The sequence below is a fragment of the Rattus norvegicus genome, chromosome 2, assembly GCF_021556685.1.
Source record: "Rattus norvegicus strain SHRSP/BbbUtx chromosome 2, alternate assembly SHRSP_T2T, whole genome shotgun sequence".
Classification (NCBI taxonomy): domain Eukaryota; kingdom Metazoa; phylum Chordata; class Mammalia; order Rodentia; family Muridae; genus Rattus; species Rattus norvegicus.
The window spans coordinates 186,149,643-186,165,347 of NC_141535.1; the positions used below are offsets into that span (position 1 = coordinate 186,149,643).

General features: G+C 45.3%; 1 long non-coding RNA gene across 1 annotated transcript; it reads right to left on the minus strand.

Annotated features, from left to right (window-relative positions):
* Positions 1-13,423: 13,423 nt before the first annotated feature.
* LOC103691645 (uncharacterized) lies at positions 13,424-15,483 on the minus strand. The gene is made up of 3 exons (XR_015676585.1): positions 15,239-15,483; positions 14,727-14,851; positions 13,424-14,640 (listed from the first exon to the last, which is right to left on the minus strand). It is a non-coding gene; the product is annotated as an uncharacterized LOC103691645 (long non-coding RNA).
* Positions 15,484-15,705: the final 222 nt, after the last annotated feature.

The following is a 15,705-nucleotide window of genomic DNA, read 5'->3' on the forward strand; positions in this document are numbered from 1 at the left end:
TGATATTGTAGCCTCTGTCTTATTTTGACTTCCTAGTTTTAGTAAATTATCCTCTAGACTCTGCTTCCAAACTTTATTGCTACCCCTTTGCTGCTCAGTCTGATCTTTGAAAATCTGCATCTTTTCCAGTGTTTCCTCCAACCCTTTTTCTAAGGCTCCTAATTCTTTATCTAGGGCCCTGTCTCTTGAGAAGACATAGTAAATCAAGCTACTCAGTATTGTAATAATTATAACTGACAAGGCATCAATTTCCTTTAAATCCAACCCTGTCACACCGTCCAAAATACCATCCCATAAAATCCAAAAGTATTTACTGTGTTTCTCATCTTTATCTAAACCTTATCTTGTTACCTGATCGGGAGCGTGTTGTACCTTTGTCTCCCTCTGCTGTTCTCATCGGGACACTGCAGTTCACTTCTGGACTGTCCTGCTTTTGTTTAGGAGCCTGTGGCGATAGCCCGCTAACCTCAGTCTCAGTTGGTATAGAGCCCGGCGGCCTGGTCTGCGTCCTGTTTAGACTTGGGGAATACAGGGGTAAGCGAGCACGAGAAGTCTCCCTGGGCAGATCAGCCCGCTTTGCCTGTGAGAAAGCTTTAGAAGGTTATTTACCGTTTTTTTCCCCCAACTGTCTAATCTTGGTTGTGAAGTCCTTTCCCTAGGCAATTGCACCCCAGAGTCCTCCCTTGGCCCTTCTTTTAGGCACCGGGAACCCCTAAACATATTAGACACCTGGGTTGCCCAAGTCCCAGCTCGGACTGCGGTGCTGCCCCTGGCAGTTGCGGTCTGCCTGGGGCTTGAGGAGTGAGCTTCTCAGCCGCTCTCTGTAGGCCCCTCAGACCCACTCAGCTTTCAGTCCATACACTGCTGCAGCCCTAGATCTCAGCCCCAGCCGTATATTGGGGCAGGTAGTAGTGGTGATGGTGTGAACTTTTATCTCAACTTAGTTGGGTTCTAAGCGATACATTGGCGTGCCAAATGTTGCATAATTTCTTACTCCAATAAGCCCTATAAAACACACAACTAGTTATTATATTTATAAGCTACATATCTGGATTCGGCAGATCTATCACTGTACTAATTTATCCCCCAGCTATAAGACCCCTTGCGATTTGCAGCTTCTCCAGGCCCTGTGGTTCTGTTCCATCTTCCTTCTACCTCCTCTTCTCCATTAGTCTCTCTCCTCCCCATCTCTGAGACCACCCTTCCCACCTTTCCCTTCCACTGCCCAATCATCAGCTCTAGCCTTCATTTGCCCAGTCAGAATGGGGAGAAGGTTCAGTGAGATCACCTTGAGTACTTCTCTAGAGGAAGCAGAATTAATATCAAAATATAAACAGTACCAGGGCAACCCACAACGCTGCCTTGTGGATGCTAGAAATCAAACCACTTGGGGGCTCACAGCCATCTGGAATGGGATCCGATGACCTCTTCTGGTGTGTCTGAAAACAGCAACGGTGCACTTACATACATCCAAAAATAAAAATCTTAAAAAAAGAAAGAAAGGAAGAAGAAAATAGGAATAGCAAGTGCTCTTTAACTCTAAGCCCAGCTTTTTTTTTCTTTTCTTTCTTTTTCTTTTTTTCGGAGCTGGGGACTGAACCCAGGGCCTTACACTTGCTAGGCAAACGCTCTACCACTGAGCTAAATCCCCAACCCCTATGCCCAGCTTTTTAAATGAAGATTTGGGGGAATCAAAATTGAGGAGCTCCTGCTCACACAGCATTTTATCAGCTAAGCTCTCAGCACCTTGGCAGGTATTTTAAAAGTCATGTAGACACTCTTGGCATCATGGAATCTGACTACAATTCTTAGGCAGGAGAGGCATGAGGCTCCAGGACTGACTAGTCTATCCACATAGATATTCGTGGACCAGCCAAGGGTATATATAGTAAGAATCTTAAAAGAGAAGGAAGAGGGTAAGGGAGAGGGAGGAAAAGATAGAGATAGAGACGGAAAGAAAGATAGGCACAGACATACAGACAGACAGATGCAGACAGACAGACAGACATGGGAGTTGGGGGATGTAGGTCACTTGGTGGAATGCCTGTTAGCACGCAGGAAGTCCTAAGTTCCATTCCTAGCACTGTATAAAAGGCCATGGTGATGAGATCCACTAAGCCCACCACTCAAGAGCTGGAGGCAGAAGGATCAGAAGTTCAAAGTTATCCTCAGCTACATAGGCAGGGGGCCAGCCTGGGCTAAGTGAGATCCTGTTACAAAAGAAATGAAGACAGGGCTGGAGAGAGGGCTCACTGAGGACTGGCTGCTTACCCAAAGTACCTGGGTTGGATCCTAGCACCCAAATGACAGCATACAACTGTCAGTAACTCCAGTTCCAGGAGGTCCGACACCTCTTCTGACCTCTGTGGGTACCTTGTACTTGTGCAGTACACATGTACATGTAGATAAAACACTTATGCTCATGAAATTAAATAATTTCTTTAAATGGAGGAACAGTAATAGTATACATTTGCCACAAATCTAGACATTCCACTCCAGGAACTGATTCAAAAGAAATGATATATCCACCCAAAACTTGCAGAAAAGTTGTCTTTGTGACTGCCAAATGCTTGTGACGTGTGACTTCTTGGGTAAACAAATGTCTGTTCTCTCCAGATAGGACACCCATGACGGAGTGAACCTAATGGATGAAATGGTGAATTTAATGGGGTCACAGACAGGAGCATGGGTGACTCAAATGTTGTCACATCCCTGGAAAGCCATGCCCTAAATGGGTGATGACTTGTGAAAACCTCACACCTGGATCTTACGGAACAACCTGCAGGCACTTCTGCAAGCCTCCCTCCCTAGCAACTGTCAATACTCAGGAGGGGGCCCTGTGCATCTGGAAACTTCTGAACTGAAACCCCATACCTTTCATTAGTTTCTAGAGCCTCCCACCTCCTCCAGAAGGGAATGTTTCCGTTAGGAGGAAATTGCTTACACACAGCCACCAACAAGTAAGGGGCAGACCGTCTGTGCTTACTATGCAGGACCAGATGATGGCTTGGCAGTAGCGTGAGATGATAAACTCTGGGACCACGTGGCGACATCTCAGTGTGATGGTGCAAAGTGAAGGAAACCTGCAACAGCCTTGCTTTCTGCTGCTATAACGAAGTGCCTGAGACTGGGTAATGCCACGAAGAAAAGAGGTTTACTTATCTGAGCACCAGCAATGACTTGGCTCTGGTGAGGAAGCCATGGTAGATGGAACTACTACAGTGTGTGAGAGAGAGACATGGAGGGACAGGAGGCTAGAAAAGTTCAAATTCTAGGGTGGGATCTCTCTTACAGCAAGTCACTCTAGTGAAAACTACCCTGTGGTCCCTGGATACTACCTCAATCTCTCCTAAGAGCAGAGCTCCTCACTGACCGAAAGCTGTCTATCCACTATGGTCTGTCCCTTACAAGTCCCACCACTTCAAGACCAACACCATAAGGACCTTCACCCAAGGGACAGATTGCACCCAAACCAGGGCAGATAGTTGGGGCTGAAGCAGGAGGCTCTCAAAAAAGTTCAAGGTCAACATTGGAAACTTAAACTGAATAAATAAGTTAATTAATTAAGGAGGACCTGTCAAGCTGCCTAAGGTCTAGAATTGCAGCATCTGGGAGGATCATACATCCGTTAGTAGCTGGTTGATTAACATAGAGACATGGGGAGGGGTATTACTACCCTATTACTATTTTCTTCCATTTATATAAAAGGAGAAGATGCAAAGTGACATATAGTTAGAAATGATCAATTGAATCCTTGGAGATGGCCAGAGAGAGGTGAAGGTGAGAGACATTTGGGAGTGGCAGCATACGAATTACCCTGTTGGGCCAATCAATTCATAGACATGTATGTGCACATATATACATTTTTGTTGTTTTTTTGGAGGCAGGGTCTCACTATGTAGCTCTGGCTTGTTCTAGAACTTACTCTGTAAGGCAGCCTAGCCTTGAACTCAGAGACCATGCCTGGTTGATGGACATATATATTAAAACTCATGAAGTTATACCCTATCAATGTATTCAACTCATTGTAAATCACGTACACCTAAATAAACTTGCAATTTAAAGGAGGTGGGGAAACCCCAGCATGGTGGCCCACACATTTGATCCCAGCACTCAGGAGGCAGAGGAAGACGGATCTCTTTGAGAAACAGGTCAGTTTGGTCTAGAGGCTGAGTTCCAGGACAGCCTGGGCTACACAGAGGAATCCTGACACAAAACAAAAACAAAAACAAAAACAAAAACAAAAACAAACAGAATGGTGGTCCGTGTTTTACTCTTCCTTTCATGAATTCAAGAGGAAAAAAAATGGGGCATTCAAGCAAACAAGAAAATCAAAGAATGGCAGGGAAAGAAAATAGAATATCCTGTTATTTCATATTATTTTATGTGGCTTTTTCAAGACATGGTTTCTCTCTGTAGCCCTGGCTGTCCTGGAACTCACTCTCTAGACCGGGCTGGCCTTGAACTCAGCCTGCCTTTGCCTCCTGCGTGCTGCGTTTGAAGGTGTGCATCACCACTGCCTGGATATATTTGCTACTTTACTGTTACCACAAGGTCCATTTTCTTTTCTCCAGAGCGTCATTTTCAAAGTCATATCCAGTAAAAGGGTCTACGGTTTTTTAAAACAAATATTTTTTTTTCTGTGACTTTCCACTTTGACAAATTGCCAGCAGGTGGCGCTAATGACTAAAAAGTTATTCAAAGAAGCCGGGCAACTCTGCCCAAAGAGGAAAATCAAATCTCTTCCTTCCTTCTTTCCTTTCTGACAGCTTTTGTGGCTGCTATGGAATTCACTGTGTAGACCAGGCTGGAACTCGGAGATCCACCTGCCTCTACCTCCCAAGTGCTGGGACTAAGTGTGCACCACCACCACCTGGTGAGAAAAATCAATTTCTAAAGAGGGTCTGGGCCTCCACCCACCGCAGTAATCAGCCGCTGTCGTTGCTCTTGGTCACACAGCGTACTGAAGACATCGTACATTTGGGTTGCAGAGCATGGAGAAATCAAGCTAGGACTGAGCAGGAAACTTTTCTATCTTCAATAGTGCCAGAAGGTACTAGGCAGGCCGCTGTGGAAGGAGAGACATCAAAGGTCTCGTGCTGGACCCCGAGTCTACGGCACTGACCTAAGTGAGATGCAGCCACTACTACAATAGCACAGTGGCCATTTAGGGGGTTGCCACTGTTTTCTGGTTGGACTTGAGGCCTGCTCAGTCGGTAGCTGGAACCATTGCTAAATTTGTGCTGCAGATACTTAAAAATGCAGAAAATAATGCTCACCTTAAGGGTTACCTGTAGATTCTCCAATCACTGAACACATCCAGCTGAGTAAAGCACCCCCTTTTAGAACTCATGACCACATCAACCCATAAATGAGTTCCCCCTGACACTTAGAAATGACCTCATTGAAAAGGAGCAAACTGTGTGTCTTTGATCCCAGCCCCGGAGAGGCAGAGGCAGATGAATCTCTGTGAGTTCAAGGACAGCCTGGTCTACAGAGTGAGTTCCAGGACAGCCAGGGCTGCACAGAGAGCTTCTGCCTCCTCCTGGGATTAAAGGCTCTGTGTGGTGACACAGGGTCCTGAATTAATGTGTTTTATTTTGTGTATGTGCATATATAGTTCCATTTCTTCTTCGGAAGTCAGAATTTAAAGTTTCAGGCTAGCCTGGGCCACATAGTGAGACCCTATCTCAAACAAACAAACAAAACTCATTAAATGGGAAATATCAAGAGATGGACAGAGATATTTCAGTCCATTCCTAGCATCAGCAAAGAAAAAATAAAAAATAAAAAAAACCAAAGCAAACAGACATGGTAGTCAGTTCTTGTCAACTTGACATAATTCAGAGTCAAAAGGGAAGGATGAACCTCAATTGAGAAAACGTCTCCATGGAATTGGCCTGTATGCAAGTCAGTGGGACATTTTCTTGGTTAATAATTTATGTGGGAGGGCTTGGCCCACTGTGGGTGGTGCCAGCCCTGGGCATGTGGCCTTGGGTGGTATAAGAAGGCAGGCTGACAGGAGCCTGGTATAGTTGTCTCCTGAGAGGCTTTGCCAGAGCCTGACAAATACAGAGGTGTATGCTCCCAGCCAACCATTGGGCTGAGAACAGGGTCCCCAATGGAGTGACTGAAGGGGTTTGCAACCCCATAGGAAGAACAACAATATCAACCAACCACATCCCCCAGAGCTCCCAGGAACTAAACCACCAACAAAAGAGAAAACACATGGAGGGACCCATGACTCCAGCCGCATATGTGGCAGAGAATGGCCTTGTCGGGCATCAATGGAAGGAGAGGCCCTTGGACCTGAGAAGGCTCGATGCCCCAGTGTAGGGGAATGCCAGGGTCGAGAGGCAGGAGGGAGTGGGTGGGTGGTTGGGGAGCACCCTTATAGAAGCAGGGAGAGGGGAGATGGAATGGGGGGTTCCAGAGGGGAAACCTGGAAAGGGGATAACATTTGAAATGTAAATAAAGAAAATGTCCAATAAAAAAAATAAGTACACTTAAAAAAAAAAAAGCAAACACACTGAGCAAGCCAGTCAGCACTGCTCCTCCATGGCTTCGTTTGAGTCCTTCCCTGCCCTGAGCTCCCTCAGTGATGGACTATAAATGTAAACTGAAATAAACCCTTTCCTTCCCAAGTTGCTTTTGGTCAAGGTGCTTATCCCAGCAACAGAAAGCCCACTAGAACACCGGATGAAAGCATCAAGAGCTAAGAGCCATTCAGGAGAGGGGCCTGAGGAAGGCTGCTTTCTGAACGCACGTAACAGAGTAATTTTAAAAATATTTTTATTTTAAGCATTTTTATATTTATATTCATTTTAAAAAGAATTTTAAATTATCTTTTTTAAATTTTGTGGACGTCTTGAGTGTGTTTATGGGTGTGAATGTAATTCAGTTGGCGGCCAGCAGAGGGCACTGGTTGGATGCTGGAACAATACAGTTGCCTGCAGTCTGGGTACTCAGCTCCAATCTTCTGCCTGAGCAGCAATCTGCGCTCTTAATCCCCGAACCACCTCTCCAACACCGTGTAACGTAATTCTTAACTTCATTACATTTCATTTTGGAGTGAGACATTTCTACCTTGGCTTGAACACATACTTCCCATCTTCAGCGGTGCTGGGATGAACCAGGGCCTTAGCTTCAGACAGCTAGGTATCCCCTGCAGTTCTGTAGAGCCGAACGCATCCCCAGTCCTCCCCAGTCACCGCCACATCTGTTCTAAAGACAGGTGCTTACACTGCGGCCAAGGCTGGCCTAGAACTCACAGCTTCTCCTACCTCTGCCTCCTGAGTGCTGGGATTAAAAATGTGCAAACCCGGGGCTGGGGATTTAGCTCAGTGGTACAGCGCTTACCTAGGCAGCACAAGGCCCTGGGTTCAGTCCCCAGCTCCGAAAAAAAGAACCAAAAAAAAAAAAAAATGTGCAACCCCCCCCCACACACACACACACTCGACCCTTGAAACTTGAGGCTTTAATTGCTTCACAGATCAACCTGCAACATCTCCCTCCCGACTCCACCCATCCATTCAATTTAGCAGGTTTCCTCCTCCATTTCAAGGAGAAAAGATCATATCCACAGCTGTTCTCAAAATCAGTGTCCAACCCAGCAGCAACATTAAAGAGGGAGGAGGCGGAGCTTTGGAAGGCAAGACTGCTCAGTTCCTGCCCATTTTCAGGACAAAATATTCATGAACATCACATGGCGCTGAAACTCGTGTATGGTCTCTTGCATGTACAGTGTGTGTGTGTGTGTGTGTGTGTGTGTGTGTGTGTGTGTGTGAGAGAGAGAGAGAGAGAGAGAGAGAGAGAGAGAGAGAAAGAGAGAGAGAGAAATTGGAGGAACTATATTATGGAAAGGAAGGGGAAAGAGAAAAATAATCACATATTTTCTCACTCAATCTCAATGTAAATATGTACATGTGTGTGCGTGCGTGTGTGTATGCATGTGTGTGAGTGAGATGAAAGCAGAAGGGCCTGTGTGGAAGAAAAAGAGGAGCCAAGACAGGGAAAAGTAGTGGGGATACAAGATATGTGTTAGAGCTTGTTATACCAATGCCATCATGAAACCTACTGTTTATACGCCACTCAGAATAAACAAGCGGTGCTGGAGAGATGGCTCAGCGGTTAAGACCACTGACTGCTCTTCCAGAGGTCCTGAGTTCAAATCCCAGCAACCACATGGTGGCTCACAACCATCTGTAATGGGATCCAATGCCCTCTTCTGGTGTGTCTGAAGACAGCGAGAGTGTACTTACATATAATAAATGAATAAATCTTAAAAAAAGAAAAAACAGAATAAGCAAGCAAATGAACAACCAGATCAGTGTGATGGAGAACACTTACGTTCCTAATATCCTAATGCTTAGGAGGCAGAAGGGTCAGGAGTTCAAGGCCAGCCTCTACTATGCAGCAAGTGAAGGGGAACCTGTGGAGGAAGAGACCTTTTTTCTTTTTTTTCAAACAAACAAGCAAAACCAAACAGCAGGCAGGCAGACACACGTGTGTGTGTGTGTGTGTGTGTGTGTGTGTGTGTGTGTGTGTGTGTGTGTGTGTATGGAGGATAGGCTCTGAGAAAGCAAGAAAACAGAGGAAGGATAGATAATTAAAGCCAGCCTCAATCCGATATTAATTAAATCGGCCTCAATATGCCATTGTTGACGCACATCGAGGCTGCCTTCAGGACATTTTTCTGTGATTAGCTCATAGAACCAGTGTTTTTAAGACCAAGAGTTTCATGCACTTGTCTTTTATATAGTGCATCTCCTGCCTTCAAGCATTTACCTAAGTCATTTGTACATATTGGTCTGTTCGTTCTAAACAAGGTCTTACACTGCAGCCCGGAGCAGCCTGGAGCTGACTCTGAAGTTTAGCTCAGGTGAGCTGCCGACAAGTGTTGATCTTGTGCCTCCACCTCCCGACCTCTGTGACTGCATGTAAAGGCCACCATCACAGACTTGTTCCTTTGAGACAGGGTCCCTCTGCGTGGCCCTGGCTGTCCTGGACCTCAAGCTCACAGAGATCCACCTGCCTCTGCCTCCTGAGTGCTGGGACTAAAGGTGATCCAATTCACGCCACAGCCAGTCCATTTCTTTTGTTGTTGTGTATAACTTTTAGTAGCAGACAAACAATAAGGTCTCTTTAGGCACCAATCGTGCACATGGTACATTGCATACATGCAGGCAAAAGTATTCATACACATTGAAATGAAGACAATTCTGTATATTTTTTAAAAAATTAAGTTAATCAGTCTCCGTTCTCTCTTCCGCTTCACCCCACTCTAGATGAGATCTGAACGCCCTGTGCTAAAATTAAATCACCTGAAACAGAAAGAGGCTGTGTCAGGGGTTTGGTTTTTCTTCGTGAGCAAACGCATAGCCCTACTTCTGTGACAGCCAACTCTACAGACAATCAGCAGGGTGCACAGTGGGCTACAGACCAGTGGTTCTCAACCTGTGAGTCCCGACCCCTTTGGGTATTGAATGACCCTGTCACAGGGGTCGCCTAAGACCACGAAAACACAGACATTTACGTTATAACTCGTAACAGTAGCAAAATTACAGATATGAAGTAGCAACAAAAATAATATTATGGTTGGGGTTCACCACAACATGAGGAACTGTATTAAAGGGTTGCAGCATTAGGAAGGTTGAGAACCACTGCCATATTTTAAAAAAAAATGTGGGGGTTTATGGATGGGAAACCGGGAAAGGGGATAATGTTTGAAATATAAATAAAAAGATCCAATAAAAAGTGCCTTATATTTGTTACTGAGGTGGCCGGGAGGTAGAGGCAGGTGGAATTACTACTTTCTCAAAGCCAACCTAGGTGACATTGGTTGACTAGGCTAGAATCTAGAAACTAAAATGTGGATGTATTTTATTTTAATCCTACCACACCCTTTTTTTTTTTTTTGAGATGGGATCTTTTGTAGTCCAGGCTGCCCTAGAACTCAGAGGATGCCCTTGAGCTTCTGATTCTTGGCTTCCCATCTCCCTACCCAGGATTACAGACCCGTGCCAACAGGCCCACTTTGGTGCTGGAGATCAGGACTTTGTGCATGCTAGGCAGTGCTGTACAAACTGAGATGCTGCCTCTCTGTCTGTGAGCCTTCTTTTGGTTTCCTGTTTTAAAACAGGGATTTGCCCTGTCCCAAACTGGCCTGGAACTTCTAGCAATTCTCCTGCCTCAGCCTCCCAGGACAGGGATCATACTCATTCTTTAAGATTTCTGAATTCCCTAAACTGTTGGATCATGTGATAATATGGTTCACACCTTGGAGGAGCTCTGTTTAGGGACAAGAGACAGGCACTACCGAGTTGGTAAAAAAAAAAAAAAATTCATATGCATTGGAGGTGCTTAGCATGCCACTATGACACCAAGGTTCCAGTTGAGTCTGTTTGGAGGAATCATAGAAAAGTGCAAAGGATGTGGTATAGTGTCTGAAGGACCAGAGGGGCACTGTGGACAGATACATAAGGCATATGTCAGATGGTGTGGGGGCAAGCTGTGAGTGACCACAGTTACATCCTGCCGATTACTGTGTTCTTTCTCAGACGCATCATCTGCCGGCCTCTGATAAGAATCAGCTGTCTTGAAATTTTTGTCTTAAGACAGTCTCGTTATGTAGACCAGGCTGGCCTAGAGCTTACAGACACCCACCTCCCTCTGCCTTTAGAGTATTGGAATTAAAGTCCTGTGCCCCGATCCCCAGCTTGCAACTTTTTAAAAAGAATTTTTCTTCTATGCGCATTGTTGTTTTGCCTGTGTGTGTGTCTGTGTGAGGTGTCAGGTCACTTGGAGCTGGGCTATAGACCGTTGTGAGCTGCCATGTGGAAGCTGGAAATTAAACGGTTTCTCCAGAAGAGCAGTCAGTGCTTTTAACCCGTGAGCTGTCAATCAATCTCTCTCTCTCTCTCTCTCTCTCTCTCTCTCTCTCTCTCTCTCTCTCTCTCTCTCTTTCTTCCTTTCAAACACAAGCTAAGATAGGAAATACTGCTCATTGCCAACCAGGCAAGAGACGGAGACTGCTGTATATTTAGTTTCTTTTTCTCACAATCAGGCTCAGTGATTAAGAGCACTGACTGTTCTTCAGAGGTCCTGAGTTCAAATCCCACCATGCAGTGGCTCACAACCATCAACAATGAGATCTGATGCCCTCTTCTGGTGTGTCTGAAGACAGCTGCAGTGTACTTATATATAATAAATAAATCTTTAAAAACAAGACTCATCTTTGCCATTTGTCGGAGTGTTCTAGGTCAGGAGTCAGGTCACCACAAAGGCTCCTGTGTTTGTGGTAATTCTTCGATGGAGGATCTTGATAATGTATTTAACTAAACCACTGGGTGGCAGGGCTGAGCCAACTGGGTTCCTGAATTATTGAAGAAAGAATTTCTTGGAAAAGGACAAGTTTTCGGAAAAGGCTAAGGACGAACTGTCCCATCTCCCAGGAGCGATTACGTCAACACAGCCTTGTTGAAAACTACACCATCCTCCCTCACCGCCTTCACCCCGTCCACTGATATACAACTGATCCGTCCTAGATTCTGAGGAGGGAAGAACTGGAATTAAAGTGTAAAACTTGACATTAACCACAAAAGGAAGAAAGACCACAAGTCTGCATGGTCGTGAAACAGTGGTCTAAGTGTTAGCCTATTCTCCTTCACAGGTCCTCCAACCCACCAGCTCCCTCTCTACTTACACTTGGAGCTGTGTTCCAACAGGGGCTAGGAAGAATGCAAAGCTAAGAAAAGGACATAGTCCTGCTCTCTAGAAATTTGTTATCCTTGGGGGGGGGGGGACAACTGACCTGGGAAGCATGAACAACATGTTGGGGAGGATATAAAAAAAAAAATAAAAACCTGAGAACACTTGGCACCCAGATTTCAGAAAGGAATACCATTTGACTATCTACTGGGAGGGTGGGGCCTGGGGTTTCAAATGCTGGGGCTGAGGAGGGAGGGAGTTCCAGGTAGAGAGAGAAGCGTAAGCAAGGACTTCACAAAGGAAGAAGGGGATAGTAGGAGAACACTGAGTACCAGGCTTGGCTGAAGAGCAGGAAACGTAGATCAGGAAGCAGTAGGAAATGAAGCAGGCACGTTTAGCTGAGACCATATTGTAAAGACTTTTAAATGCAGGATGGACATTTGGATGACATTCAGTAAGCACAGGACTTTGGATAATCACAGGGGCTGGCGGGGGCAGGGGGATGTTGTATTAATCTAGCTGTAATCTATAGATTACAGTGGGGAGATTAGCTTTAAAAAACTGTTAAGAAGTCTAAGGTGGGTGTGAATATATTGGAACATGTACACAGGAAGATCAAAAGATCAGAGCTAAAGGCCCTATATCCTTCTATCTCCCCCACTTTTTAAAAAAAAGGAAACATGCTAGTGTATAGGGGTTGTGGGGGCAGACACATACTATTACTTGATAAGTTGAATTTGAGATGCGACTAGAATGCTGGAGATAGGCTAGTTACACAGTATAACACTTTTTGGACTCAAACTCACTTTGAACTTCTGAGTTTTGTTTGGTTTGTTTGTTTGTTTGTTTGTTTGTTTGTTTGTTTGTTTTTGGAGATAGTTTCTCTGTGTAGCCCTGACTGTCCTGGAACTCACTCTGTAGACCAGGCTAGCCTTGCACTCAGAAATCAGCTTGCCACAGCAGCCACCACCACCACCACCTGGTGTGATTCTTCTTTCTATGCCTCTTGAATGCTGATCAAGCCTAGGGCTTCATGCATGCTAGGCTGGAATTACAGCCCCGGGTCCTGGTTTTGTGGGTTTTGTGGAGGTTTTTGTTGTTGTTGTTGTTTTGTTTGTTTTTAGATTTATTATTTTTATTTTATGTGTAGGTGTTGCTTCGCCTGTATGTATGCCTGTGTACTATGTGTGTGCCGATCCTCTGGACCTGGAGTTACAGAGGTTGTGAGGTACCATGTGGGTGCTAGGAATGGAGCCTGGTCTCTTCTACTAGGTCCTCTGGAAAAGCAATACGGACTCTTAACCACGAAGCCATCTCTCTGTCACCCACTGGTTTAATATTATTTACAAAAGATTAATATACAGATGAGAATGAAAAGCAAACACAGAAGAGGCCGGGTGGGTTGGAGAGTCGGCTCAGTGGTTGGGGGAAATTGTTGTTGTTGCTGCAAAGGACCCAGGTTTGGTTTTCCAGCACCCAGATGGAGGTTTGACACTTTCCCAGCACCAGGCACGAATGTGGTGCACAGACGTACATGCAGGCAAAACACTCACACACACAAAACACTAAAAACAAGCCTAAAAATTAAAGAGAGACAGGGAGATCACCAAGGCAAACATCCTTGGGAAAAGCTCCGAGAGAAAAGAAAAGAAACAAGACAGAATTGCTAGCAAAGAAGAAAAGAATAAAGACCAAAAGTCCAGACGAATGTCCAGTTCTCTAAATGATGGTTTTAATGTACATAGCTGTTAAAGAAACCTCACTTTGATGTCTTCTAGAAACATTGAAGAAAACCGACCAGAGCAGTGTTTCTCAACTTGTGGGCCTCCCCCCACCCCAGGGTCCTACATCGATAGCCTATATATCAGATATTTACTTTTTCTTTTTCTTTTTTTTTCGGAGCTGGGGACCGAACCCAGGGCCTTGCACTTGCTAGGCAAGCGCTCTACCACTGAGCTAAATCCCCAACCCATATCGGATATTTACAATTCACAACAATAGCAAAATTACAGTTAGGAAGTAGCAACGAGATAACGGAATGAGGGATTGTATTAAAGGGTCAAGCATTAGGAAGGCTGAGAACCACCGCCTTCTCAGGAAAGGACGGAGAGTGAAGCCAAACCGATAAAGCTGACTTACGAGAATCTTTCTCAAGTCTCAAGCCAGCCTGGTGCAGTGGCCATCCTGGCACACAAGAGGCAGAGGCAGGAAGATCAGCTGAGCTCTGGGACTTCGGCCCCTCATCAGCGGGAACCATGGGGTTCCAGAGGAGTATTTTACACAGGAGTCCCTTCTTATCAGCCTTTGTTCTAGGTGCCTGTGATGAAACCTTGAAAACAGGCACCACAATCATCAGAGCGAGTTCAGGAATGGCTCCAACCAGATATTAGCTGGTTATCTGAGGGCGTGTCTGGGAACCAAAATAAGGGAACTGTTTAGAGTCCCCTTTAAGTCTAAAACTCTGAGAGTCTTGCTTGCCCTGTGTCCTGTACAATGCCATTACAAAGATCAAGCAAGGAACGTGTCAAAGCACCAAGAGGCATGGTCTCACCCCTGTGCCTGGTGCCTGCGGACGTATGGCACTCCGGGTGGGTGCTGGGAAACCAAACCTGGGTCCTTGGCAACAGCAATTTCTCCTCATCACTGAGCCGACTCTCCAACCCATTGAGCCTCTTCTTTGGTTGCTTTTCGTTCTGTCCATCTGAATATCGTTCTTTTGTAAATAATATTAAATGTCTTACTATGTAGCCCAGGCTAGTCTTAGAGCAGTGGCAATCCCTCTTCTGCCTTACTCTCCCAGGACTGGGGTTACACGAGTGAGTCAGCTGCCTGCACAGAACAGATAGTCCCAGGTTGAAATTCTGGATGGACTTATAAAAACTGTGACCTCGGGCGAATCACTGTTGCTCCTTTCTGTGAGCCACTGGGTTACTGTGGGAATCAAATGAAACAATCCAACTTTAGATCCTGTTTAAAACGAGAAGGTAGAGGACTTTACAAATAAAGCATCGACATACATGTGCTGATGAATTTCAGCTGGGAGAGGGCCGGGACTCTCATTTAGTTCCAGCACTAGGGAGGCAGAGACAGGTGGATCTCTGTGAGCTTGAAGCCTGCCAGACATCGTTCTGTGAAGTCCTGTCTTTAAAAAAAAAAAAGATCTAAGGTCATCCTTGGCTGCATACCAGCCTGGCATACACACAACCTTGTCAAAAAAAAAGTCTCTTTGAATTCTTAAGATATATTATTTAGGGGTTGGGGATTTAGCTCAGTGGTAGAGCGCTTGCATAGCAAGTGCAAGGCCCTGGGTTCGGTCCCCAGCTCCGAAAAAAAGAAAAAAAAAAGAAAAAAAAGATATATTATTTAGCTGTACTTAGCTATCTAGGACTTGGAGTCATGTATCCAACTGGGCAGTCTCAAATCCCACAGACTCGTTTCACACGCCCCCACCCCTGAGCTAACTTTCTTGGGGGAAAAACAAGAAAGAAGTGGAGGGATGGAGGAAAAGACAAATTTTACAGTGACTTACGAAAACAAACTGTTTTGCATTCCCAGCTCGAAATCTCTGCAAGGCCAGAGGTGACAGAATAATGAAATACAGCCCTGGCTTTACTTCCTGTCCACAAGGCTGAAGGCTTTGACTACCTGGTTGTCTTAGAGTAAAACAAACACAGGGCAAACCCCATTGGTTTCCTACAGGTGCTGTGACTTAACTTGCAAACCTACGCTCCTCCTGGGCACTTCTGTCCTTGTCTCTCTGTACCCACAGCCTTTGTGCTGGTTTTGTAGGGCGGGAGTTTATAAGACTTTTTTTCTTTCTTCCATCCAAGAACTGAGACGGGTACATGCGTGTGTGAGTGTAAGCGTGTGTGTGTGTGTGTGTGTGTGTGTGTGTGTGTGTGTGTGTGTGAAGAGGGACAGATTGTTATCAGAATACCAGGTGAAAGGTTATAAACAACCCTCTCCAGGAGGCAGCCAATTCAGAATACGCCTTGG